Here is a 27,672-nt window from a genome sequence, read left to right on the forward strand (position 1 = left end):
ACAACTGTCTGTCTCTGGCCTCGTTAGGTCTGCAACCAATGCAACGTTGAAGCTGCTTACTTGTTCATATATACCCTTGTTCTCAGCAGCATTTTTGTAAAATAACGAATATGTCGTTATTTTACAAAAATGCTGCCGAGATTTCAGTATTGCACCCGTTATGGCTAAAACAGGCGCAATCCTGAAGTTGCACTGTCAGTGAATCATGCTCTTTACCACGTTCAATGCGCCAAGTTAAGAATCGGGCCCTCAGGAGTTTTTTCCAAACGCTGAATAAAATCGAGGGAAAACATTACTGTCTGGAGTAATTTGACTTCTGGCAGGCATCATGCGCACCTTTGAATAAGGCCTGCAGCATTGGCGGTGCCACCCCACAGTGGGCAGCAGGTAGGGGGTGGCATCTTGCTGTTGACAGCCCACTTTGGGCAGATGCTCAACTCATGACAAATGTTTTCACCCTTTCGAACCCAAGCACCATTATTTGAGACCCCCTGGAGATGTGATGAAATATGTGGGCTCATAGTTGTACATGCAGTGAAGTGAGAGAGCAAGGCATACAGTTAATGGTGGAGCAGAAGGAAACCCTTTGGCTTCCTTCCACACCAGCCAACATGTTCAGTGCAGAAAGGAGGTCAAAGAGCACAGTTACTGCGCTACAGTCAACCTATTTGGAATGCCTTACAATTGTACCAAAATGGCGGAAAATCAATAGAGCACTTGTTAGACTTATTCAAGGTGGTCCTGGAGCCTAAAAGAAGCATAGAAATTGCCATAGTATCCCTGGAGAAACTACTTGCAGTTCTTTGTGTATCTGCTCCTTTGATTTCAGGGGACTATAATAATCTCTGCATGTGCGTCACAACCTGCCTTTTGCAAGGTCCTGAATTGGTGCAATGATGGAGCGCATGAAAAACCTCCTCTAATTTCCTCGCGCTACAGTTAAGCCGCTTGATGTCAGAAGGGCTTTCTGCGAGCTTGCTGGTTTTCCAAATGTCATTGCAGCCATCAATTGCATCCACGTTCGGTTGGTAACAGCCAGAGAGCGAGAACAATTGCATCATAGCCATCAAATGCGCTCCTCCCTTAACATCCAAGTGGCCGCAGTGCATGCCTCACCATCTCAGAATGTTAGGCCAGCTTCCCCAGTTCCGCGCATGATTGCTTCATATGAAGCAACAGCATGCTTCCAGAAGCGATCTATCATTTCACCCATGAAAGGACCTGGTGAAGGTTCTACCCTAAAATAACAAATGTAAAGCACCGAGGTTCAAAACACCGAATTTGTTAACTCGAATTTCCCCAGAAATCCGTGTTTTTTGCACTTGTTTTCTTTTTTTAATGTCGGGGGAGACCTCGCAGGCCTCCCCGCCGCATCCCTCCAATTTTATTTATTCCCTAACCTCCCATTTATTTATTAGGAAAAAAGTTCAAAAATCTCTAAAAAATTTAAGTAAAATGATGCAGTGTTTTTGTCCTCGTTTTTGGATTCGTTTTTTGGTGGGCTGTTAGGCAAGATTGTATGCAGTACCCTTTGGGTGCACTACAACAACCCTGACCTCCTGGCAATAGGAACCCAACCTTTGGTATAAGACTGTACTACACAGTAGCTACGCTTATCTCAAGAGGGGTCAATGTGAGCTGTAGGGGAGTTACACAGAGATTCACAGTGACAAGTATTTAAATAAACTTTTACACACAAGGTTTCTTGATTAAACAGTTATTAATTTATTTAACAGTCAGTTAGAGTAAGCCTTATTCTGAAGGGAACAATGTAAAACAACACACAAATATACTTCAAAATACACACTCTTAGTTTCTAAATCAGCAAATACCCATTTGGGATGGCATAGAGACACTTTCTACACCCTGAGGTGACTTCCATAGAAGGGTGCTGTTGACATTAATGTATCACTGTTGCATTTAGAATATTCTTGAGAGGGGTGTTAAAGAGAAGAGTGGTCAGAATAAAACAAGTATTCACACAGTTATTCTTAAGCAGGTAAGTACTTTCGAAATAACCCCCAATGCAAAGTCAGTAAGCCCTTTCCTGGAGGGAAGGGAAAACACATAAGCAGGAGAGAGAATAGTCATTCAGGGAGCCAGGCCAGCCAATGTTAAATTAGCAAAAGTCAAGGGGAGTTGAAGCACTTCTGGCAGGTAAGTAGAACGTCTTGCACAATGCTTAAAAAGTCTGTTGTAAGATGGAAGAAATCAAAGTAGGGCCACAAGCTAATTAGGCTTGTGAGATAAAGAAGCTGGTAGCAACTCTACAGATGCATCCAAGACAAGTGTCCAAGGAGGACAAGCAAGGTGGCACAACAAGAGGTAAGTTCTCTCAGACTTTACAGTACTTTTAGGTTGAAGAAAAGTGCAGCAGGTGGCCCCTGTTCCTTTGCAGCTCTGCAGATCCTGGTGTTCCTGGGCCACAGTCATGGGGACAAGAGGGAGGACTTCTGGGGACTCCTGCACTGTAATGGGTCGGTCGCCGACCACAAGCGGCATTCTTCAAACAAGTGGCACTTCAATGTTTCAGCTCCTCGTGTCTACCGCAAATAGCAACACCGCCGTCCCTGGCTGTCGAGATGGGCTTTCCTTGCATCTGGGGTCCTGCACTCTGTTGAGGGGGCCCAGGCTCGGTCAGTCCTGCTTCCTGGGAGTCCAGAGGATCTTCCTGGAGCTCTTGGCCAGCTTAAAAGCAACGCACATGATCTGGTGTTCCTCTCCCTGGCTATTCGGTTCCAGCAACGACTGCAGTGGAAATTCAACCAGCTCCGAGAGGTTGTGCAGGTGGCTTAATTTGGAGTTGACTGGTCCCACCAACTCAAAGGGAGAAGTCGTCCTTGCAGGGGCTTCTCTGTCGATACGAATTTGGAGTTTCAGCACAGCAGCAGGGCTTCACCTGGCAAACCAACGGTTCAGGAGTTGGAGCAGGCATCCTCTTCAAGTTCTTCTTCCGATTCCTTCGTCGAGTGGTCGACTCTGCCTTCAAAGCCAAAAAGCCTTGCCTTTTATGCAGGTTTCTCCCATTCATTCCAGCCTAACTGTCAGTCACCAAGCAGGGTGGCAGCCGGCCAATCACCTAAGAGTGCATTCCTGTCTCCTAGGAAATTAAGCACAGAGAGTTTTGGGCACCTCCATTGCTTCCTTCCCCCGCGAGACACCCTGGAGCCAGAGGCAGGCTTCACTCGTGAATCCCGCCAAAGTCAAAATGAACAAAGGGACCAAACCTGGTTTGGCATGCAGAGTAAATCTCAAGAAGGACCTTTCCACAAAGAAATGGCGAAAAAAGAAGACCGGGCCATTTTGACAAAATGGCACCTATGGGTGCTTAACTGCAGCTGCAAACGCAACGCATGGTAAATGCACACCACAGTAGTTAAAAGTAAACCACTGCCACCAGCCATTCATCGAGGAAAGGGTAACATAAAAATGCTACATGAGAAGCTAGACAAAGGGGATAACCCCTCCAGCAACCTATTGTAAGATGTGTGTGCTGGGTCTTGAAAGTAAAAAACGTAAGTAAAGTCAATTTCACTTTGCTGCTCTTGGAAACAGTAGTTTATCCAAGAGAAGGTATCTCAACCTTTGGGATATCTGAAAGACTTCCCTTTGCCACTGCACTGAAGGTGCTGTGTGACACAATGTAAAAGATGATGCCTATGGAGTTTGTCAGACTCCACAACCAAAGGAAACAAGCACAGAAAACACATAGAATTTAAAAGTTCAAAGTCTCAAAGTTCAGCAAAAGATCTGGCGGTCTCTAAGGTGGGAGGAATTTAGCACTAAACTAAAAATGATCCCTAACACTCGCCTCCCCACCCCAGACTAGGAGACAGGAGAATCTAATCCCCACCAGGATGGATCTACTATTGTAAGTCGGTTAAATGACCTGCTGAGTACATCAGCACCCTTTTGTAACCCTTGCTATGGCACTTTTTATCAGGTTTTTTCATTTGTAAGCTATAGGACCTATACATCCTGTTTGGCACATCTCTCTTATTTAGGGTATAGAGGATCTGTTCTACCAGTTCCTCAGAAGTTGTGATAACTTCTGAACCTACAATAGGCTTTTTCAAGGGGTACCTAGAAAGGAATCCCTTAGACCTATAAGGACCTCCACGGTTCCTCACCACCTCTCTCACAAGAGCAGGTTGGGTCTCGGGTATCTTGGTTGGAGGGGTTATGGCCAAGCAGGGTGTATGCTTCCACTTCTTCTGAGATCTCATTTTACCTGGGTTAGCAGTTTCCCTCCTAACACTAGGATTTACACTAGAGTCTTCAGTAGAAGGTCCAACAGTTTTTAGGTGTTTAGGCTTAGAACTATCTTTCCTGGTTTTCCACCAGCTTTGAGAAATACCAGTTTTCACAGGTCTAGATAGGGGTCCACTTTGTCTATCCACCTCTTCCTCAGAAGCAGGGTGGGTCACAGACTTTACAACTGGATTGGCAATGATGGAGCATGGTTGCGGCTCCCATTTCCCTAATATTCTAGCCTCAGATTTGCCTTGGTTAGGGGCCAACTTACTAACACAAGGATTTACAGTGGGGTTCTCTGTAGAGGGTCCCACAGGCTCAGAGTGGTCTCTTAAGGTTGCTTCTCTAGCCAATTTGGTTCGGTTCTGTTTTCTCCTGCTGGGAGGCCTGCGGGTACTGGACACTACTCCTAGAGTTTTTAAGCCATTCCCCAACAGGACTCTCCTAGGCACCTTATTCTGGATACTGACAGGGATCCTCACTGTCATATTGTTACATTGAATGAGAGCTGGTAGAATTGGAACCAATTGGACAGGGCCTCCAGCAAAACTAGTGGGACCTTTGGGTGCCTTAGCAACATCCTCAGGCTTGAAAAAGCTGTAATCCACAACTGTTCTGCTGGCCCCAGTGTCTCTCATGGCAGGGGTATCCCGGCCATTTACAAGAACACTGTCCATATAATACCCTATTGAGTTATGTGGAATGGAGCTATACACATCCATATTCTGATTTTTGCACAGACCCAGTGACTGTAAGGATACACTGGGGCCCTTTATGAGACCGGAGGTAGCCGTGCCGGTAAAACCGACACAGCTACCGCGGGAATCATTTTTTTTCCGGCACCCCGGAATGGCCAATTACCGTGGCATTACAGCCCTGGTGGACCTGGTAATTGCCCATTCCCGGGCACTGGAAAAATATGCTCCCCATTTCCATTCGAGCCGCATAGGGCTCAATGGGAATGGGGAGGCCGGATGCACCGGCACCATTCATGAATGGTGCCGGTGCATCCGACATGGTCTGCTTGCGGATGTCGGTCCGCCTGCCATGTTAGAGCTGGCGGGCGGCAAGGCACCCAAGGGCAGAACACGTAGTTTGCTGGTCCGGTAACTGGATAATGAGACCCACTGGCTTGAACGCCAATTGGTTCTTCAGCCAGTAGGTGAAAGTGAGCACTAGCCATTTGTACTTCTCCCTCAGGGATGAAGGCTAAGGCAGTGCTGACCCCTGCAGGTTTGCCCTGGCATCTGGGAACTCCTTTCATATGGTCAGTTGACCCACAGACATAGCATTTATCAAATGTTCTCTGGAATGGGAGCTTCTGCTGACCTCACTCTGGTTTGGCAACAGAGGTTTCACCAGACTGACCTGGTTTCCCATGGGGGCCTCTTCTGGTTGGTTGGAATTAGAGCTATCTTTATTCTCACCTTTGTGCTGCTTTCCCTCCTCCTTTTTGTGAGTGGCCCCAGAATCCTTATGAGTGGCCCTGTTGGCCACCCATGAGTCAGCTGTTATTGCTAACTTTTTGGGATCAATCTCTTTAGAGTCAGCCAAGTGCTGTCTCAGCTCAGGAGAGTGTTACCAAAAACAGGTAAAGTTCCCAACTTTTTTTCTCGGGGGATTAGAACTCAAAGGGAACTAACTCTAAAGAGAAACTCATAAGGTGAGTCTAATTACCTCTCTTTCCTTTACCTAAATGTTTCAAAATGACCAGCAATTATCAATTAAACAAGTACCATATTGATTTTATTGTTGTGAAACATCATGAACCCGACGCATAAACAATAGTTACAAGAAACAATTCAATTTAATTATCACATATCGTATATAGGTAAAAAGGCACACATTGCCACATATATAATATTGCACATTTCAACAATTCAGCAATTCGCCATTGATTAAAACTTTTTTTGATAAAAAAGACAAAAAACAATGAGAAGACACGGGGTGTAGGCAACACAAAATGTAGATATTATTTGAAAACACTTTGTTTGCAACAAAATCCCACAGTCAGTATAAATTGGTATTTCAGATGACTGTCAACATGTTTCGGTCATTTTTTGTTTCAGACACTATCGCTAGTGTCTTAACTTCTTTCTTTAAATCGGCCATCTTCAGGACAATATTTCTTCACAAAAAGTCAACAAAGACTTAGTACCCCAAGGGTTAATCAGCAAGACCAATCCTACAACAAAATATACAAAAAAGCAAATATAATATGTGAGACCAGGTCTAATACATTTCATGGGTTCAAGATCATTCTAAAACACGTGTAAACATTATTATTCTACAACAAACACCTTCAAATTATTACAAATCTAAAAAACGCTGTCGAACCACAAACAAATACAGAGGTCACTTTGAAAGAATTAATGTAGCATCGGGGCAAAGTAAGCAAGCTGTTCATCACTCCAGCTAGTTAAAATTATCTAGGCTACATCGTAGCACTAACCCGAAACAAATTACTTAGAATGGAGAAAACAAGAATGCACTGGTACATCTCCGTTCCTCCATTTTGTGTGGAGCCGGGTTTTCTTTTCGACTATACGCTCCATGATGGTGGTGTTCCTATGGGGTCTGTTGGCGCTAGGATGAGCTGGGAGAAGCTTACTGAACCATTTGATCGTGGGGGACTGGCCACCCCCAATGCTGAACTATATTAGCTGATCTCTCAGGTGCAATATGCTGGCTATTGGTACTTATGGGGGCCTATACCTGTGCACATGACACTTGAACAATATGGGGCATTGTCCACTAACTTTGGGGCACTTAACTTTGGTGACAAACACACTGATTCCTGTACTTTTGACCTAGTACACACGACTGTAAATTCATGGGCCAGACTGTTTCATAGGTTGGTGTCAGGAGACGACCACTGTCTACCATATCTTGTGGCCATATCTTGTGGCAGTGATGGAAAGGACATTGTATCAATGCTGTACTTTCACATCCAAGATGGTGCTCTGCAGCCCCATAGATCTATTCCAACAGCAGCGGATTAGCCTGCAGTGGAAGCAGGACACTGATAACAGACTCTGGAAAGCAGAGATAGCATAACAGGAGCAGCATGACAGTATGCAGATGTGTCGCTTCATCCTAGTAAGCATTGGCACTATGCGTATTGCATATTGTGTATTCTCTTTCTCTTTTCCTTGTTTCTTGCTACTGAGTTCCAATGGAAGCCCACTTGCTTCAAATTGTTCCTTTGCCTAGGAACGCTTCGTCTCTGAAGCGTTTCCTCTCTCCCAAGCCACCTTTTCTCTCTCGGCCTCGAGCTTTCCAGTTTGCAGTAACCGTCTATGCGTCTACAAGACACGTTCCTGTATTCCTTCCTTCTCCCTCCCCTTTTATTCCTCTTACCTGGATTCACCCTCTCTTACCTCTCTATTCACCCGATCCTGATTCCTGCCTTTTGGAGAGTTCATCTCGTCTCGGATTCCTGCTCTTCTGCTACGCTTCTCCATCGGCTTCTCGGAGTGCATTCCCATCGGTACCAGCAGCAACTGTTCGTCAGCGAGGGCTTTTTTATCCCTACAAGGGTTTTTCGCTGCTGACATCCCGGACGGTGCTCGCGTTCCCTGTACAACTCCAGGGTCTCGAGCGCTGTTTGGGCTGTTCAGCACTACCTGCAAGCTGAGTACAGAAGAACAGGTCAGTGCATTCTTACATTGGACAGTTAGAGCTTTCGGTTCTTTACCATAAGAACATACCACTCTGGAACTTTCCTGGGCTGGCCCCTACCTTTGATGCTGACTTATGACACTTCTGATGAATGGCTGAAATGTGGGCATTGCCCAGGTGACACTATACATATGTTCCGGCACTATCCGTGTGTTATCTGCTTTTGGGAGAAGGTTGCAGAAACTCTGCATGAGATTCTGGATATCCCCCCCACTTTGGCACCTGTCAAGTATCTTCTGGGGGACATAGGCAAGCTGTCAGTTGTTACTGAGTGATCCTTTAATGTAGCATGTTTAGTTGCCAAATGGTGTGTGCTTCATTGTTGGAAATCAAAGAGTTCCCCGACACATGCAGAGTGGATGCGTGAACTCATTTATACTTCGACAGAGAAGAACTGTACGTATCTACATTGTCTCCCCGCGTAGGCCTAAAGACATTTGGACTCCCTTGCGAGTATACTTGGCGACTGCAGATTGATAGAGCTATGCTGGGCTCTGACGCTGCATTCCAGTCTATGGGCGAAATTACACGGTAGGCGGAAAACCATGGTGCTATTAGCACCATGGTTGCCGCCGGTACCATACCGGTGCCACCATGGAGGAAAGGGGAATTACCACCCTATTCCAAGGTTGCCGGGGCAGTAATTCCCCCTTTCTCCATGGCCCTTCCCCATTCGCATTTCTGCCCCATAGGGCTCAATGTGAATGGGGAAGGGGCTAATTACGGTACTGCAAATTGCGGTATCGTAATTAGCACCAAGGTCCCTTTGCGGGTCCCAACTTTAACGACTGGTCTACACCAGCCGTTAAGGTCGGGTCCCGCAAAGGGACCTCGTAGTAAGGCGGTAAGGGTTTACCGGTACCGGTGCCCTTACCGGTACCGGTAAACCCTTACCGCCTACCGTCTAATGAGGCCCTATGCCTTTTGTGTCCTTGTTATATTCTTGTACATGATTATTATTTCTTGTATGTTATCTAGTAAAAGTACAATCAATGTTTTCATATACACATCATGGTGCTGCAACTGCAAATTCCTAAAATCTTGCATTACATGTCTTTTCATTCTTGTTGTCCAATCCTTGTATGTCTGTCTTTGGTTTAAATCAAGTAAAAAAAACATTTTTTTTAAGGATTTATGTTTTTTAATCCACCTCCAAAATGTCTTGGGCCATAGAACTGGAATGGCTTTTCTTTTAAAAAGAGTCTTGTATCAAAGGTGTTCTAAGCCACTTTTTAATGCTTTGTGGTACAGAAGTGGTGTGTAGTTGTTATTTTTGTTATTGCTTGGCTGAGGCCTCTCTGAAAATTGTGGAGAACCATCTATGGTTCCGGAAGCACCTCAATACCTTCCTCTTTGCTTCTGCTTTCTCTCATCCTCTTCCCCTGCTGAACTCCAGGCTTAAACTGAAACTGCACTGGCCACTTGGCTACCCTCTGTTCTCGGGCCCAGGTCCCCTGCCCGCCAGTTGCACACCTGCACTGCCCCCCTGGCAACCCTTGCACTCCGGGGATGTTTCTGTATCCCTACAGCCCCCTACCTGCATTAGACACCTGATGTCTGCACTTATCTTTGCACCTGCCACCAGCTGGCCGCACTTCTTATTTATTGTTCTTATTTATTGTTTTATTTATTCACTGTCTATCCTATGTACTGCACTTCCCCTCCCCTTTTCTCCTCACACTTTTGCCCTCCCCACCGCCCCTGGACTTGTGCGATCTCAATGTCACCTGGCCTAGTAAGATCGTCGTCTCTGTCTTCCCTCTGTTTCCCTCCCTTGCCTCGTCGCGCCTTGAAACACTTGTGTGTAGGCGCTGTATAAATGCCATATCATATCATATCACATAGCTGGAGGCTTCGCACAGTTTAGGAAATCTTCAAAAATATGTTCACCACAAACCTAGACCCCAAGCTCACTTCGTTCATCTCCACTCTGGGCAAGGACCCCTGTGAATGGGTTGAGAAGGGCCTAGAGGCCTGCCAGGACCACCTCCTTGGCATATCTAGCCCTCTCACTATGACATTTAACTTAACTGCAAATACACGTAGATCCTCTGTCCATGATGGGTTGGCCCCAATGGACCCTGTACCTATGGCACAGTTAAAATGAGAGTCTGATGATTTAATTTTGCCAGAACATTCTCCTTAAAATAAATTCTAGCGTAGCCAACCTGGTCACTAATGAACTGGGCTCATTCACTCAAGGGCCCTCATTACAACCCTGGCGTTGGACCACAGTGCTAATAGCACCATGGTCCATGCCGGTAACTTACCGACTCCGCCATGGCGGAATGGGGAATTACCGCCCCATTCCGAGGGTGGCGGGCGGTTATTCCCCATGCCGCCATTGCCCTTCCCCATTCCCATTTTTGCCCCATAGGGCTCAATGGAAATGGGGAAGGCGCTAAGTACGGTGCCGCAAATTGCGGCACCGTACTTAGCAACAAGGTCCCTTTGCGGGTTGGATTTTAACGCCTGCAAAAAGCAGGCGTTAAAATCACCAACCCGCAAAGGGACCTCGTAATCAGGCGTTAAGGGGTTAACAGCGCCGCCACCTTTTGCGGTGCCGTTAACCCCTTAACGCCAGGGTTGTAATGAGGGCCAAGGTATGTTTTTGAGAGTCCCTGTTTGTAGGAAAAAGCATTTCACTATATTAAAAGGCCTCAAAGAGGCATCCAAAAAATGTTCCAAAATAGATGTATTTTTTCTAGGGCTGGGAACCACAGGGGCACTTCACTGACCAAGATGTATAACACAGTCTAGGGCCCTCATTACAACAACGGTGCTAAACCATGGCGCTATTAGCACCATGGTTGGTGCCGGTGTTGTAACGGGTCCGCCATGGTTCAATGGGGAATTACCACCTGATTCCATAGTTGGCGCGGCGGTAATTCCCCATTGAACCATGGCACTTCCCCATTCCCATTTTCGCCCAATAGGGCTCTATGGGAATGGGGAAGGCGCGGTGCCGTACTTAGCACCAAGGTCCCTTTGCGGGTCCCTACTTTAACGGCTGGTCTAGACCAGCCGTTCAGGTCGGGTCCCACAAAGGGACCTCGTAGTAAGGTGCTAAGTGTTTCACGGCGCCGCAGCCTTTTACGGCGCCATTAAACACTTAGCGCCAGGGTCGTAATGAGGCCTTAGGTCTGCTTTTCGAAAATTACGTCCTTCTTCCCGATGCACAGATGGTGCACTCTAACTCTAGGACGCCATCCTATAAAAAACAACTACACAAAGGAGAATATTTGTGCAAGTCTTAATGAATAGTGGTAGAGCTGGAGTAGCATGGAGAGGGAGAGGAAGACATTCGAGAGTAGGGGGGCGAGGAGAGAGAACATAGCGAAGTGAGAGGGAGTACAGGGGGTTCCAATGGTGGCAAGGAAGTCAGTGGGGGTTTATCGCAACAAGCGAGGAGGAGTAGGGAGTGAGATGAGCAGGTAGGTTGGGGGGGGTAGCTCCATGGACTGTTTTGCAGATGATGAGGAGAAGTTTATATTTAGCCCATCATAGATAGCCAGCAAATTTGGCAATGGCAGAGAAGGTAGAGGTAAAGCGGGAAAGGTTGAAAGGTGTGCAGACAGCAAAGTTAACGACTTTGTCCAGAGGTGAAAAAGCATAGTTGGGAACGCTATAGAGGAGACTGGCACAATAGTCCGATCTAGAAATGGCTAAGGAGGAGATTAGCTGTTTAGCAGTATTGAAAGGAACAAGATGACAGATTTGTCAGATATTTAGGAGGTTGAGTCTGGCTGCAGTGGCAGATCTGGAGATGAAGAGTGAGAAATTGTGTGGTGGGTCGAAAAGGACACCAAGGTTACAATCAGAAGCAGAGTAAGGAAGGTAGTCAGAAGAGAAGAGAAGAGAAGAGGAGGAGAGAAAGAGATAGCCTGTTTGGCAGGGAAGTAAAGAACTTCCATCTTAGTGGAGTTGAGCATCAGCGAGTAAGACGCCATCCAATTTTTGATGTTGGAGAGACATTTTGAAATTTTTGACAACATCTCAACGGATAAGGAGTGAAAGGAGAAGAAAATCTGAGTGTCTTCAGTAAAGAGTTTAAATGAGAAGCCGTAAGAGGAGATCATGGTATCAATCTGCAAATGGTGCTCTAAATCTAGGATGCCAGTCAGCAAGCAGCACCTCAACAAAGGAGAATTTCTGTGTAAATCTAGATCTTCTTTCGAATTTGTTTTTTACTGAGAAGGTGAATAAATTGGTCAGTGCACTCTTCCCGTGCCTTATTTAGTTATGGATTATCATTTGATCATCTGGGTGGAGGCCTTAGCTGCACGGCTTCATAGAGACTGGTATCCACACAACCAGTCTGTGAGTGTGTAGACCAATAGCCTGTGTTCCATGTGAGCCTATGCGCTTGGCTTTGTGTTTCTATTATTAGCATCTGCTCAATAAGTTAATATAAGTATTTGGGTTGTTCACAGTCTCCTTAGTTCATTAGTGCATCTAGAGACGTGTTCATATAAACATTCCAATCATTAATGTTGATACAGTAGTGCCAACAAACTCCGCTAGGAGGCACGTGCATGCGTTTTGCCCTTGCTCTGGCTTTTTCAAGGCACAATTAATACAATTCATTCAACAGTTAGTGTTCGTTTGTCTAACACTTATTTTCTGAAGTCTGTCCATCTTATCTAAACAGCATACATTTTAGAAATACATTCTTTTCATGTTTTTAGAGTCTATGATGATGAGTGGACGAGTATCTCGTGGTTCTTTGGTTCCAAGATAGGAACCTAATAGTTGAGTACTATTGTTCTAGTATTGTTCTATTGGTTTCTGAGTTTCTTAATATATGGAACCCTCCGCAGTCGTTAACGTTATTGTCACGCAGGAGGAACCGGATGCTTAGAAGGAACCCAACCCGTAACCACGGATATCATGAAATAACCAGGACCAGGAATCCCACTAACAAGCAACAAAACAAAAGGGACCAATAACATTAACGACCGTGGAGGGTTCCATAGATCTTCTTTCTACCTTGTTCAGGTGGGTGCAAGGCTATTGATCTTTCAGTCGATATGTGCCAGGTTCACTTCAATACCCTGGGCACTTGCTGACATGAGCTGCTATGAGGTATAGTTTCATGATCAACCATTCCAGTAAACCCCACTCTGTCTTGCACCTGGATCAGAGTCAGGATTGCTAATACAGCAAGGGGTCACCAGCAATCTCTCCAAGGGCACAATTGCTGCAGTCACCAACCTGCCAGCCTCCTCAGACCAATTGACATGATGGAGAAGAACTACAATATGGCAATGGGACGTACCATTATTCCAAACCCTCCCTGGATTTATTTTGCTCCCCCATTTCAAATTGAATTGGACTCCCCTCCTGAGGGATGCCCTGCCTCCAGGAGAATGGATACCATGTTGGGATTGTATCGCAACATCCTGATTGTGCGTCAACACCAGCCCTTTCTATGGTCCCATTGGGTGGACAAGATCTAGTGATTGCTTGCCTCCTTCCAAGCTCATACATCCGATTGCCTCCTAGATCTGCTCCCATGGCTTGCAGCAGATTATGTACCTGGACGACCTAATACTTCGAGCCCAGGATGAAGACAGGCTGTGTTGCCACACTAGCAAGGCAGTGGATCTCTGCCAGTCCTTTTGCTTCTTGATCATCGTGGGGAGGTCTTCCCACAAGCTATCTAAATCCACAATGGTACTGAGATTTCTATTGGATATCGGACAACACTTTGCAACTGTTGGATGGCAAGGTGTTCCAGAGGTCGAAATTAAGATTGGATAAGCAGGGGCTAAACACAGCTCCTGATATCCAGCATTAACCAGTGTCCAGGAGCTACCACTGGCGAATGGAGAGCTAGTACATAGCATTCTACAAATCAAACTGCCACATGAGATGCAAACATATCATTTTGTCTCTTATTTACAACCACGTATGCTTTAACTATTGTATGGATGTATCCTAATGTTTATATGTAGATTGCGAATTCTAACTCTTTGCATTTGGAACATTGACTTGTTTGTCTGTCATCAGCTGGCCTGGGAGCCACACATAGCACTTGTTAGCTGTTGGTGTCAAGCTAACCAGGCTCTTCTAGGCTACAAGCAGGAGCTGAATAGCTCCCAGTTCCCCTCAATGTTGAACCCTGTGCTCTCTGTGAAACGGGAGTTACACCTGTTCTTTTACTGCCCTTTGGTATCACTCTCTGCCTCAGCTCACCTTTTGGATATGTTGCCTTCTACAGCCCATACATGAATAGCTGAGCTCTTCAGTTCAACAAAGGAGGTTTCCAGAAGTGGATCGTCGAGTACTGGTGAGATATCATACATTTATCAGAGCTTCTGTCCGTCCTTTTTATCTTGAGCAGCCATATGTGGGAATCTGGTCCTGCACAGATGGGCCTCATCACGAGTTGGGCGGTAACGCCGGCTGTATTAGTGCTCGTGGTATTAGCCCTACCGCCAAACCCCCGGCGCTATTAGCGCCGTATCACGGGTTTGGCGGTAATGGAATTCCCCATTCCCCACTGAGCCCATTCGGGAATGCCCCATTCCCCATTGGGCTCAATGGAGAATTTTCACGCTCTTACCGCCGGCGGATTTCCCCCCAGCTCAGAGCTGGGGAGAAATCCGCCGATGCCCTGCTTTGGCGGACCCTTAAATCCAGCGGTAATAGCGCAACCGCCGGATTTAAGGGTTACCGCCAAACTCGTGATGAGGCCCATGTCTGCATTCGATTTGAATTCCGATATCTTCCATCAGTGTTTAGACGCTTAGAAATAAAGAAGAACCTTTGTTGCAGTGAAGCGAAGATAAAGATGGGATTGTTTGCTTTTCTGACTGAACCAAAAGTGCTTTTGTGCACAGAGTAAAACTCCCAGCGTGGTAGCTGCCTTCGCAACACTGTGCGGTTGAAACGGATACCAGTTGTGTGTGTGCATATCGGTGTAACTCGTTTCCAGCTTTTTAGGAAATGATCAACTGTTTGTTTGCAATGCCCACCCCATGAAACACAATGGGTTGAATACAGCTTCGAAAGCCAGCTGGTTTGGCACGTGCTTCTCTGAGCATCCCACGCAGAAGCCCGCGCAATGGAAGGCAAACATTGGCAAAGCAAATCATGTTGGATATTGTATGTTGACAATATATTATGAGTCCACGCCCACCCACAGACGAGTGTCGGGAGATGTGGGATTTGTCGAGAAGGAAGCAGTCCGGGAGTGGATAGAGAGTGTGCAGGAGAGAGAGGGATGAATGAATATAAAAGTGAGGATTACTGAATGAATGAGAAACGCACAGACCAAACCGCTGGACAGATTTGTGCCAAATAAGAAGCAAGTCGTGTACAAACCGCTCAAAGGAAGCCCTTTTTGCTTTTGGCGCATTTTGGTGGCACTTGTGAGGAAATGGGTGGGGAAGGGAGACTTGCCCAACCCACACAAGGGGTCTATAAGCGCAGCACTCTCAGAGAGGCACCCTCTTTGCCAGGACTTACAGCAGAGGATAACAGATTAATGCAGGGAGGGCCGCGTGTTACCATCGCTCCCACTGCATGGAGTATGTTATCCCTCATTGTTGTCTGGCTGCTTCAGGGAACACACGCCGCAAGATGAGAGAAGAGTTGAGTGGGGTTGAGGGTCAGGGATCCTAGGCGGACCCTGCACATGCAGTGTGCTAGGCACTGCCTCAGCGGGCAGGCCTTAAGAGCCTCGGTCAACCTACCCCATTTCCTGGTTCCCGCAATCCCGCTCCATTGTCACGATAGTTTTGTGCTGAGTGGGTGGTCCCATACGGCCAGCTCCAGGTTTCCCGATCCGCATGGTGAGGCAGGCCCAGAGGTTATTATCCATTATAGTTCAATTGGTTGCGATGTGGGCACCATCAAAGGAGCTAACATGGCTTGAGAGTGGCCACTTTGCAGCAATTTGACATGCGAAGTCAGATCATGGGCCAGAGTTATCTTTGAATGAACAGCGGGTTTTCCACTTCAAATCATTTTGGGTCTTAGAAGTAGGAGAGCATTACACGCTTTAAGTTACAGCGTAATCGGGTGCTCAGTAAGAGTTAACTCTGAAATGCACCAAAAACAGCTGTGCTTTGCTTTCCCTGTCACATGAAGGGCAAGTAGTTGAACCCTGCAATCCGAAAACGGCTCTGCATTGCTTTTATTTCATTTGCATGACATGAAGTCATACACTGCATCAAAAACAAACTTATTGTACTGTTCATTCACATGAATGGCAAGCAGTTGAACCCTGCAATCCAAAAATGGCCCTGCATTGCTTTTGTTTCAATTGAATGACATGAAGTTATGCACTGCATTAAAAACTGCCTTATTTTACTTTTCTTTCACATGAGGGGCAAGAATTGCAATCCAACAACCACTTTCACTTGAACATCTGCCCTCTAAAACATTTCAAATGAAAAATGGCTTGGCTTTTCCTTGTATTCAGTGGTAAATCAAAGAACCCTGTGGAAAGGGCCTAGCCTTCATTTTCAATGGACCAACAGCAAATGCCAACTCACTCAGAAAGGACAAATTCAAGAATCCCGTGACATACAAGGTAGGAGTTCAAACATCAGGTGCAGAAACGGCTTGCACATGTGCAAAAAAATAAAGAAATAACTTTCAAAAACCACTGTGAAAGGATAGCTTTACTCGCACAGAAATGTCAGTGAAAAATGCTGTGGGGAGGGGGTTGACCAAGCAATGTACAATATGTTCCCACCCACAAGACTTCAATCACCTTGGAAGAGGCTCACAATACCGGAAAAGCCTGGTTTTGGGCACAGGCAGGAAACTTCATAAAAGCCCTTCATAAAGGCCCTGCTCTCCACTAAAAGTCGCACCTACTAGTGAACCAGCCTACAATGACATGTGATGTACTCGGGGCGTTATAATTCCCTGCTCTGCTAGACTTGAAAGCAAGTGTGACTAAACATTGACTGGGATGTGTGAGTTCCTCCTGCACCCAGTAACAAGGACAAACTGACAACTTCAAAGGGGGTAATAAAAAATCTCTGGTCACCGGCTGTGGGGGATAAAGTGCTCCTCCCACAGAGGGGTACAGATCTTCCAAATTGACATTAAAGGACGGGGCCAATTTTTAGGCATTTTTGTAATGATTAGAATGAGAAAAAACTTCTTTTTATGCTATGTTTTTATGTAATTTCCAGGTGTTTTTTAAGAGCTATAGTGCATTGCTAGTTAAGACTAGTTTCTGGCTGCTCAGGAGATGTGAAAAGTATGAGATATGATGGAAAGATGGAAGGTGAAATTAGGAATATGTGTGATCATTTGCAAAGTCATAACTATTATACATTTTATGAATATGGCAAAAATGTGCCAAAAGGCCATGCTACCTCATACGGAGTTGGAGATCGGCTTGCCTAATTCCCTATGACCCCCTCACAGTGCATTTCTAATACATATGTCAGGGACTAGTAGAAAAATGAAGTTATGAGACATAACTTGGTTTTTGTCAAAAAGTGGCCAAGAGAACAAAGAATGGTAATAAAATGCCAATAGACAGATGGTGATTTCTTCACTTGGACCAATCATGCCAGGGGGCAGAGCGTAGAATGGTAAACTGTCCTATCCAAAGGGTAGGGGTAATTATAGAGTACTCCCCCTAGATTGTAAAGTGAATTATTTCACTTGGGCTATATAACGGGGACTGTACTAAATCAGGGGACAAACAAGAATCCGGGGAGACATGAGAAGGAGGATGGAGAGGAGGCAGCTGAACCATACCAAGGAGAGTGCAGTGACCAGACCCCTTTCCTAGCTGTCCAGAGTGTCCTGAGATCCAGCTGACTTTCCAGAATCCCAAACCAAGGCTTACTTTGTAAGTAGCAAAGAAAAACAGCCCTAAATTGCATAAGACTTCCTTTTTGTAGCATTGCACCAATTGAAAACCCATAGAAACTCCCACTGAAAAACCCATTGACAACCCATTGAAACCCCAATTGAAAACCTCACAGTGTAATTCAGTCACCTTCCCATAGAAGAAACTGTGTTTAGCAAGTGTATGTTAGCATATTCCCTTTGGTAAACCTCTCAGTGTCTGTGTAAATCCTTAGCATATTCTTAAGTAAATCAGTTAATTCCCCCATTGAAATTCACAGTACAAGTTGGTTCAAATTTGAAATTAACCCTCTTGTCCCTAGTGTCTTTCTTTAATAATTATAGTCATTAAAGTATTGCCTCAAAAGAATTAGTCTCCTTGTAACTGAAACCCGAATTTGCCCGTGCATTGTGTGCATTACCCCACAAATTCATATTTGTATCTTTCCCATTGAAAACCCCAAACTGTAGTCCCATTGAGAGCAATCCCTTTTGCTTACAAATATATCTGTAATGTGTCTCTGTCCGTGTCAATGAAAACTGATTTGCCTATTCTGGGCTACACCCCTTCCTGAGCTGCCTTTTACTGTAAATCCAGTGTAAAACGAATTTCCATTTGCCGTTTGTATTTTCCCTTTCGCTTTTGCTTTCTCCCCAAAATCGATTTTCCTACTTTATTTCCACTTTATTTCCACGTTGCCCTGGTGAGCTGATTAGCAGTCTAAGCTTCCCTATCTCCTCAAGTGTAGCAACACAAATTTCCATTTATTCTGTCCCATAGCAGTTGTGAGTAACCATGTGAGTAATAATCAAAATCTGATTCTGCCGTTTTACTACAAGAACAGGTTTTCACTTTCTTAGCAGGGGAGGATTGTTTGGCCCTGGGAGCTGAGACAGTGAGACAGTGAGCTTGTAGTAATCCCCAGACCTCTGGCATACCTAAGCCAACACACCAATTTTTCCAAGGTCCTGGTGATGGATACAAGCAAGCAGGGCTGAAGAGTACATTAGGGCCCAACATTCAGGATGGACTCTGGAGCACATTAGACCTGGAATTGGACATACATTTATCGGAGCTTCTGTCTGTCCTTTTTATTTTGAGGAGCCATCTGTGGGAATCTGGTCATGCACAGACTATGGGCCTCATTATGACCCTGGCGGAATGGGTTTAACGGCGCTGGTAGAGCTGCCGGTGCCGTTAAACCCATTCCGCCCTATTACCAGGTCTCCTTGCAGGACCTGCTCTGGACGTCTGGTCAGACCAGACGTCCTTTGCGGGTCCCGCAAGGGGACCAGGGAGCTAACAAAGGGCCTGTTATTAACGGGCCCGTTGTTAGCTCCCTCCCCATTCCCATTGAGCCCTATGGGGGCTCAAATGGGAATGGGAATGGTCTGGGTCCGGGTTCCATGAATGGGGAAATACTGGGCCCTCCAAAGTCAGAATGGCCTGGTATTTCCCCATTCAGGGGCCATGGACCCAGACCCGAGTTTGGAGGCAGCCATGCCCTTATTAAGGCATGGCTGCCTCCAAACTCGTAATGAGGCACCATGTCTCCGTTGTCCATTATGTGAACCACCTGGGTGACCCACTTTCCAAGCAGCTACCTGCCCTGATGCCTCTGGCACTAATTAAGGTGGCACTGCTTGTAATTTATAGCAAAGTATCTGCCTATACAGGAGAAACCTTTAATTCCTTCTTAGACAGTTGCAGACCCTTTGGTGCCAAACCGTTTGCCTCTACCGTGAATTGAAAGCTTCACCCTTTCATCAACTGGTGCCTGAGCCTGGATATGAATAACAGGATGCGTTAAACAAGGGCTTGTTGATCTGTAAACCATATGCTTTCCACTGTTCAGATTCCCAGGCCAACCCAGAGGGTGAGTGAGGGCAACTTCTCCTTAGTACTGGTAGCTTTAGTGGAGTGATCCAAGAATTGGTTTCCCACTCTACTGGAACATCTAGAGGATGTCCTCCTTCTCTTTCCACTGGTAAATTCTTAGGGACCGTTTAAAATATAGCTATTCCTTTTGTTTGCAGTGCCCCCTTGCCCTAGTGGTATGGAAGATGAATGGGAATTTATTTTGCATATTTTATTTACTTATTTATAAAAATCAAAGTGAAAGCGTGAATTGTTTGCACAAAAACGCTTACAAAATGTAACATTGATAATAGAGCAGAGGAAATGGGTTCTTCACAGTGCTGTGAGAGAATGTGACTTGAAGACCAACTGTTGCAAGGCAAGGCAGAAAGATAAACCAAGGACAAGAACAGGACAGTATGACATAGGAAAGGGATGGTGGAGGAAGTGCTAAATTAAGGATGGAGGGGTGATGGAAAAGTGCTGTAGGATTGTCTGTGGAGGGGATGGAAAGAGGAAAACTGGGTAATGCGGTAGCGCAGATTGCTAGGATACAGGTTCTTCAGAAAGAAGAAATGCTTTGAGATAGGAGTTAAATAGTGGTAGAGTTGAAGTAGTACGAGGGAGAGGAAAAGCATTCCAGAGTAGAAGAGCGAGGCGAGAGAGCAAGCGGAAACGAGTGGGAGCAGAGGGCTCTTGAATGGTGGCAAGGAGGTCAGCCGAGGATGATTGTAACGAGCGAGGAGGAGAGTAAGGGATGAGGTGAACAGGTAGGTAGAGTGGGTCCAGTCCATGGATAATTTTCATGATGAGAAGAAGTTTATACTTACCCCTTCATGGATTGCCAGCCAATATGGCGATGGAAGAGGAAGTAGAGGTAAAGTGAGAATGGTTGAACAGTCTGTGGACAGCAAAGTTGAGGACTTTATCCAGAGGTGAAAAAAACGCACAGCTGGGAAGGCCATAAATGAGACTGGCACAGTAGTCAGATCTAGAAAGGACTAAGGAGGAGATTATCTGTTTTGGAGTATTGAAAGGAACAAGGTGACAGATGTTTCTGATATTGAGGAGGTTGAGTCTAGCAGCAGTGGCAGATTTGGAGATGAAGAGCGAGAAATTGTATAATGGGTCTAAGATGACACCAAGGTTATGGCCAGAAGCAAAGAAAGAAGATAGTCAGGGGAGAAGAGAGTAAGAGGGGAAGTGGAAGAGATAGCCTGTTTGTCTGGGAAGTAGAGAACTTCAATCATAGTGGAGATGTTCATCAGAGAGTGAGACGCTATCCCATATTTGATGGCAGAGAGACAGTTTGAACTTTTTGACAACAGCTCATCGGATACGAAGAGAAAGGAGAAGAAGATCTGAGTGTCATCAGCAAAGAGATGATGGGAGAAGTTGTTAGCAGATATTAGTGTGCCAAAAGATGAAGTATAGAGAGTTAAGAGAAGTGGTCCAAGTACAGAACCTTGGGGAACTCTCACAGTAAGGGTGGTTAGTGGGGTTGTAAGGCTGAAAGTGTCGGGGTGAAAGGTTTGAAGCAAGCCAAGTAAGGGCCTTCTCTCTGATACCAAGGAGAGATAATGGAGAGAAAAGGTCAGAATGCTCGACAGTATCGAAGGCAACAGAGAGGTCGAGAAGAATAAAACATAGATGAATGGTTAGCATGATGAGCCGGTGGGATGAACTTGCTGACATTGAGGAGAGCTGTCTCAGTAGAATGCAGAGGATGGAAGCCAGATTGAAGAGGGTCCCGGAAGTTGTGAGTATCAAGGATCTCAGTGAGTCCATTGAATACTAGTTGCCATAGGAATTTGGACTAGTATGAGAGGAGAGAGACAGAGCAAAGGTTTGCATGCCAGTTAGGATCTAAACCAGGTTTCTTAAGGTGAGGGATGACAGTAGCTGTTTTAAAGGATGAGGGAAAAGTGGCAATGCCAAGAGAGGAGTTGAGGAGGAAAGCAAATGTGGAGCAACACTGGGAGTTATGTGCTTCACAATGTGTGGAGGCAGTGGGTCAGTGAGGGCACAGGAAGGGGTTTGCCTTGGGGAGAAAGGCAAGAATCTCATCAGGGTTGCTGGGGGCACAGGAAGACATAGTAGCTGGAGAGGAGGATCGGAGTGGTGGAGAAAAGTGAACAGGAGGAGGGGATAGAAGGCAATTCATGAGAGTATTGTGAGCAGTAGACATTTTAGAAGCAAAGTGGAGAGCAAGATCATTTGCAGAATCAGTAGAGTAGATGGAGGTGGGTATAGATGGGGAGAGAATTGAGTTTAGAGATTTGTAGAGGTGCCGAGGTTGGGATGATTGAGATGAAATGAGAGAGAGATAGAAGTCACGTTTGGCAGAGTCAAGAGTAGAGGAGTAGTTTTGAAGAGCAGACAGTGCTGGAGATCAGAGGAGTATCTTGACCTTTGCCAAATGCAAAGCTTTTTCCTCATTGTTGTTTTCAGGGTGCAGATGAGAGATGTCATCCAGGGCAGTGGAGGGGATGATTTAGGATTGAGTGTGCAAAGAGGGTAGTGAAAGGAGAAGGAAGCCTAAAGAGCAGTGTTAAAGTAAGCAAAGGCTTCTTCAGTGGATGGAAAGGTGAGTTCAGTGTAGGAGAAGAGAGAGTGGTGTAGGTCTGAGAGGTAGTCGGGGAGTTTGGAGGAGGGAAACTGGCCCTTTGTAATAGTTATAGTAGATGGAGAGAGTGAAGAGAAAGCGGGAGTGGAGATTGGGACAAAGACAATAGAATGATCAGAGCAGGAACGTCATTTCACCAAAATGCCTGAGGTAGCGGAAGTGACATCACATGACCCTTTTGCTCTGGTGACATCACAGGAAGTGATGTAATTTGAACCCACCCTGAAGTGACATCAAGGGAAGTGATGCAACATAACCTTTCACCCCTTGACAAAACAGGAAGTGCCATCCCATAGCATTGTTTCAAAGTACACTACGAGAAATATGGTTGTGATATCACTGTAATGTGATACACATTTCATACAAGAATGGATCACCATGTGTATTATTAATATCAGTGTGTATAGGCCCATATTACCAAATTACTGTGAATGCAAGCAGACGTCCAACGCAAAATGATAAAGATGTGTTATTATACTGGACGTACGCTTACGCGCTTTATATAGAACAAATAATACAATATCACCTAATCTATGTTGGTACTCATTTATCAACCTCAGCAGTATGAAAGGCTGAGTTGGCCTTGCAGGAATTCAAACTTGTAACCTGCAGATCACACACACATCACAGCAGTGAGCGCTCAACAGAATGAGCTATCTTACCGGCTAAGGCAATCTTACCGGCTATACTAAAATGACATGTCTGAATGTTCTCAAAGTCAGAATGCAAATTACACTTTGCAGTGTATACCATTAAACTGGTAACTAAGATTTAACAGCAAGCCAGTTAATCTGCAGATCTGGTGCAATGTGGGCCACATGCCAAGCCTGCATGGATCTACTTTTCATTCTTCAGAGGATGTCAAAATACGTACCTTTGGGAGGGTTCATAACAGTCGTCCAGGGAAAGCAGCACACTCACACAGCATCCCGTACACTGGGCACTCGTTACCTTATGAATGCAAACATCCTGACCAGCATGCCATAGAGATAGGAAAGATAAACACATTACAACAAAGCATTAATTGTGGCACAATAAAATCAAGGGCCACTTTATGTGCTATGGTCAAACATTTCTACACTGTACACAAGCTTTTAGGCACAAGGATTTTGTCAAGTCACTGAGGACACCGAGATGGAATGTCTTGTGATGATCGTAATAGAGAGAACGGCAGAACAAAATGCTATAACTGCTAAAACTGCAACTTGTGAAAAGCAAAATACATAGTCCGAATGAATGCTTATTCTACTCTAAATGCTTTTTGGAAGTCTGTGTCTGCATTGTGAATTCGAGGTGTTTACGAACAGACTAAATCAATCACTCAACACGTGAAGCGTGCCTGAAATAAACCTTTACTGAGTCTAGCAATTATTGTATAGCATTCCAGAAAGACAAATTATTTGTTATTCCTATTCTTTCTTATTTATGGTCAGTTTTGGGGTAGCAAAGGAGACCACAGGGGTTGCAGGTGCGAACCCTGGTGACCCCCAACTGACATCCCTGGATCAGAGGGAGAAGAAGTGGTGGAGATATTAGAGACAGAGAGTTGAGAGGAGAAGAAAATAAGGTCAAATGACTTTCCATTTGAAAGGGTGGGTAGAGAATGTACAGAAGAAAGGGAGTGTTTAATGAGAAAAGAGTTAAAGTCAGTGAATAGAGCAGCCGAGAGAGGGGAGGTTGAAATCACCAATGAGGTGGTGATCGGAAGGGAGAGAGTCAATTACTTGGGAGAGGTGATCGAAGAGTTTATTATATATATATATATATATATATATATATATATATATATATATATATATATATATATATATATATATATGTCATAGGGGCCAGTGATTGTGTAGATAGTGTATTTGAATGAGGCGGAATTAGCAAGAAATAGGGTAGTAGGTATGATAGGAAGTATGGAGAATGAAAACAGTCCTACACGGTTACATGTGATTTCATGTAATTGCAAAATAACTAATACAATTACAAATAGAAAACAACTAATACCAAAATAACAAATTCCTTTTGTGTTGTTTTTGGGGGATCCCCCCAAAAAAACCTTTTTTTCCTAATTCTTTTCCTCTACCGTGAAACCACTGTTCCCAACTCCCAACCCCATTTTTAGTTTTTCCCTCAAATTCCTTATTTTCGTTTTCGTTGTTTTGTATTAGTTGTAATTGCATTAGTTATTTTGGGATTCCATATAATCGCTGCATACCGTCCTACGCCCCACCCCTGCTAGTGCGTCTAGTAGAGTGAGTGAAGGTGTATGCAGGGTCCTGAACGACAGCAAGGGTTGCATAGTCAGAGGGAGAGATCTAGGTAACAGTAAGGATAATGAGGTTAAGAGAACGTGACTGAGAAGGGAAAAAGTCTAAGGTAAAAGCAGTTTTATTGCAGACAGACTGTGAATTCCAAAGAGCAATAAAAAGAGAGTGAGGTGTAGAAGTATAGCGATGTTGAGTCTGAGAAACAGAGAGGTGCTGGAGTAGATGCGAGAAGAGGAGGTTTAATGGAAGTTAGGGTTAGGAGTAGGTATTGAATAGAGAGAATAGTGGAGCAAGAACAGAGGGTAAAGCTGAAAAGAACAATAATGAGTACTTGCAGACAAGTAGCAGGATACAGCAAAGCTGGTTTTCACTCTTCACTGTTCCTCCCTTAACTGGGCTGCCCCTGGCTGGACACCCCAAGGAATTTTAAAAGGGATGACACCCTCTCGTCATGTGATGGTCTAGCCCATCAGTGATTGGTCTCACTGAATTTAACTCTGGTGTTGCTGGGGAGAAGTGGTTCGTCCTGATTGGTGTTCCCAGATGAGTCTCCTGTGGCCTTCAGCTGGAGATTGGGCTGATCCAAGATGGCCGCAGGGATGCTGGTCTCTGCCAGGTCTTTTTAATCAGGGACAAGAGCTCATCGAGTCCTAGTGGTCAAGGAAACAGTCAATAACTATTGCTTTGTCTTCGTGCGCTTACTTTTAAATTCAATTTTAGCTCCTCTGGTGGAGTTAGTGGACTGTCTCCAGCCTCTTTAAAGTCGGGAAATACTACCATAGTGTTAAGGACAATAGATGACCAACTCTGTGAGTTATTGTCACCTACATGGCCTACAGGCAGGTCCAGACAATTGGATATAGACTAGTGAGAAGCATTTACATCTTATCTCCATATCACTGCCCCCTCTACCTCACTACTCCTCACTGTGGTACATAGATGTGGCTATACATCTGCTTTACACTGGACAAACAACATCTGTCACAAAAAACCAGATTGTAAGTTCACGGCCTTGCTGTGCCCGGTCTCCTCTACAGAAACATCAGAGATTTCAGCTCTAGATGTTTCCGCTACCCGATACCATCTGAGGTGAGTCTGCTTTGGTCCTGTCCAGTCATCCCAAGACTTTGGCCACGTGAATATCCATCCCTTCATTTCCAGGATAACCTAAACTATGCATGGGTCCCTGCTTGCAAGTGTTTCTGTGCAGGGCAGTCCTTCTATGCCTCCTGTCTGGTCACCTCTCAATGGCTGGTCTCCTTCTGATAGCCCTTCCGTCTGGTTTCAGCATCCACGCTCGAAAGGGGGCTGTGGCACTTCCTGCAAGAATCGGCTCCCAAAAACCCCATTTTGGGTGTGCATTGTCCTGGGGGTTGGGGGGGCTCTGTAGTCTCAAAAGCTGTGTCTGCTGGGAGAGGTTGTCAGACATTATAAAGGCTGACTGGGCGTCAGTGCCAAAGTTGAGCTGCTTCTACTCTCAACTCATAAAAAGCACTGTGTTTTTTGAGGTTGCAGGGGTTTGAACTTGTATTATGTTAGCCTCTGTGTCATGCTATACAATATAGATCTATGTGTCAATCTTGACTTTATAAAGGTAACCCTTTCGCCTCTGTTTCACTGCTTCCTCAGCCGAATGATCCATCGGATCAGGACCATGTGTTGGGAATCTACCTGTCACCCAGCTGGATGACTGTGACACACACCGGCAAGGGTACAGCTCGTTGGTGCTTGCTTGACAAAATGTAGGATGCTGCTGGCAAGCTGCAGTGGACGTATGCAGTTCTGTGAACCTCTTAAAGCACTACATTGAGGAGAATGATATCGCAAAACCGCATGGCTTCATCTCGGGAAAATAGCTCAGCTGCAACGTGCTCGCTTTGGAAGCAAGACTACATGGAGCAACACAGGTTCGATCCCAGCGTCCGCGCTTAGAAACCTCTGGGTAATATGCGCGTTATAAATAACCTATCATATCACCCGTGTTAGAGATAAATGGATATGACTGTTGCATTTTCTCATACATAGGTCAAACTATGTTTGTATTCAATTTGAATTCCGAGATCTGCCGTCAGTTTTTATAGGCTTAGAAATAAAGAAGAACCTTTGTTGCGGTGAATCGAAAATAACGATGGCATTGTTTGCTTTTCTGATTAAGCCAAAATTGTTTTGATGCACAGAGTAAAACTCCCAGCGTGGTAGCTGTCTTCACAACACTGTGCAGCTGAAACGGATACCAATTGTGTGTGTGTGCATATCAGTGGATCTTTGTACTCTGAAACGAAAGCGTGTAATTCGTTTCCAGCTTTTTAGAGAATGATTAACTGTTTGTTTCCAATGTCCATCCCATGAACCACAATGGGTTGAATGCAGCTTCCAACACAAACCAGCTGGTTTGGCACGTGCTTCTCTGAGCATCCCACGCAAAAGCGCGCGCAATGGAAGGCAAACATTGACAAAACCAATCTTTGGGGATATTGTATGTTGACAATATGTTATGAGTCCACGCCCACCCACAGACGAGTGTCGGGAGATGCGGGATATGTCGAGAAGAAAGCAGTCCGGGAGTGGATAGAGAGTGTGCAGGAAAGAGAGGGATGAATGAATATAAAAGTGAGGATTACTGAATGAATGAGAGCGAGCAAGTACATGTGAATGAAGGATCAAGATGACAGATGGGTGTGTAGGGCGCGGTGCTGGAGGCATGAATGAAATACTGTGAAATTTAATGAACGAATGAAAGTTTAGGTGCATATGATAGTGTGAGAGTGTGTGAGATACATGCATGTGGTATGGATGAATGGAGTATTGATTAAGCATGATGAGGTGGATAAATTAGTGTGGGGCTTGGCAAATCATTGTGAATTTGAGGCTGGGTGAATGAGTGAGTGTCAGGACAGAAGTGTGGAGCCCAGAGCAGGGCCCTGCAGGTCACATGACCCAACTGTTTACTGTGCAGTGGCCAGGAAGATTGAGATGGTGCAACGCAGTGTGCGATGCTATGAGAATCGCAGTGTATGTGCTATCGACCACAGTTCATTAGTGATCTTCTACTTGAACTCTTATCTTGACTTTTCAAACGTTTTTCACATATATATATATATATAGGGCAACACTAGTTAAGATGAAGGCTATCATCTATAGGAAATGCGAAAATTCTATAATAACTGCAG

General features: G+C 45.2%; 1 long non-coding RNA gene across 1 annotated transcript in view; it reads left to right on the forward strand.

The window, feature by feature from the left end:
* Positions 1-26,594, forward strand: part of LOC138521757 (uncharacterized) — a 36,255-nt gene extending 9,661 nt beyond the window's left edge. The window contains exon 3 of the long non-coding RNA XR_011283113.1: positions 26,132-26,594. This is a non-coding gene — a long non-coding RNA (uncharacterized lncRNA). The remainder of the gene's footprint in view (positions 1-26,131) is intronic.
* The last annotated feature ends 1,078 nt before the right edge of the window (positions 26,595-27,672 follow it).

The sequence above is a fragment of the Ambystoma mexicanum genome, chromosome 1q (genome assembly GCF_040938575.1).
Source record: "Ambystoma mexicanum isolate Mex_15411 chromosome 1q, UKY_AmexF1_1, whole genome shotgun sequence".
Classification (NCBI taxonomy): Eukaryota; Metazoa; Chordata; class Amphibia; order Caudata; family Ambystomatidae; genus Ambystoma; species Ambystoma mexicanum.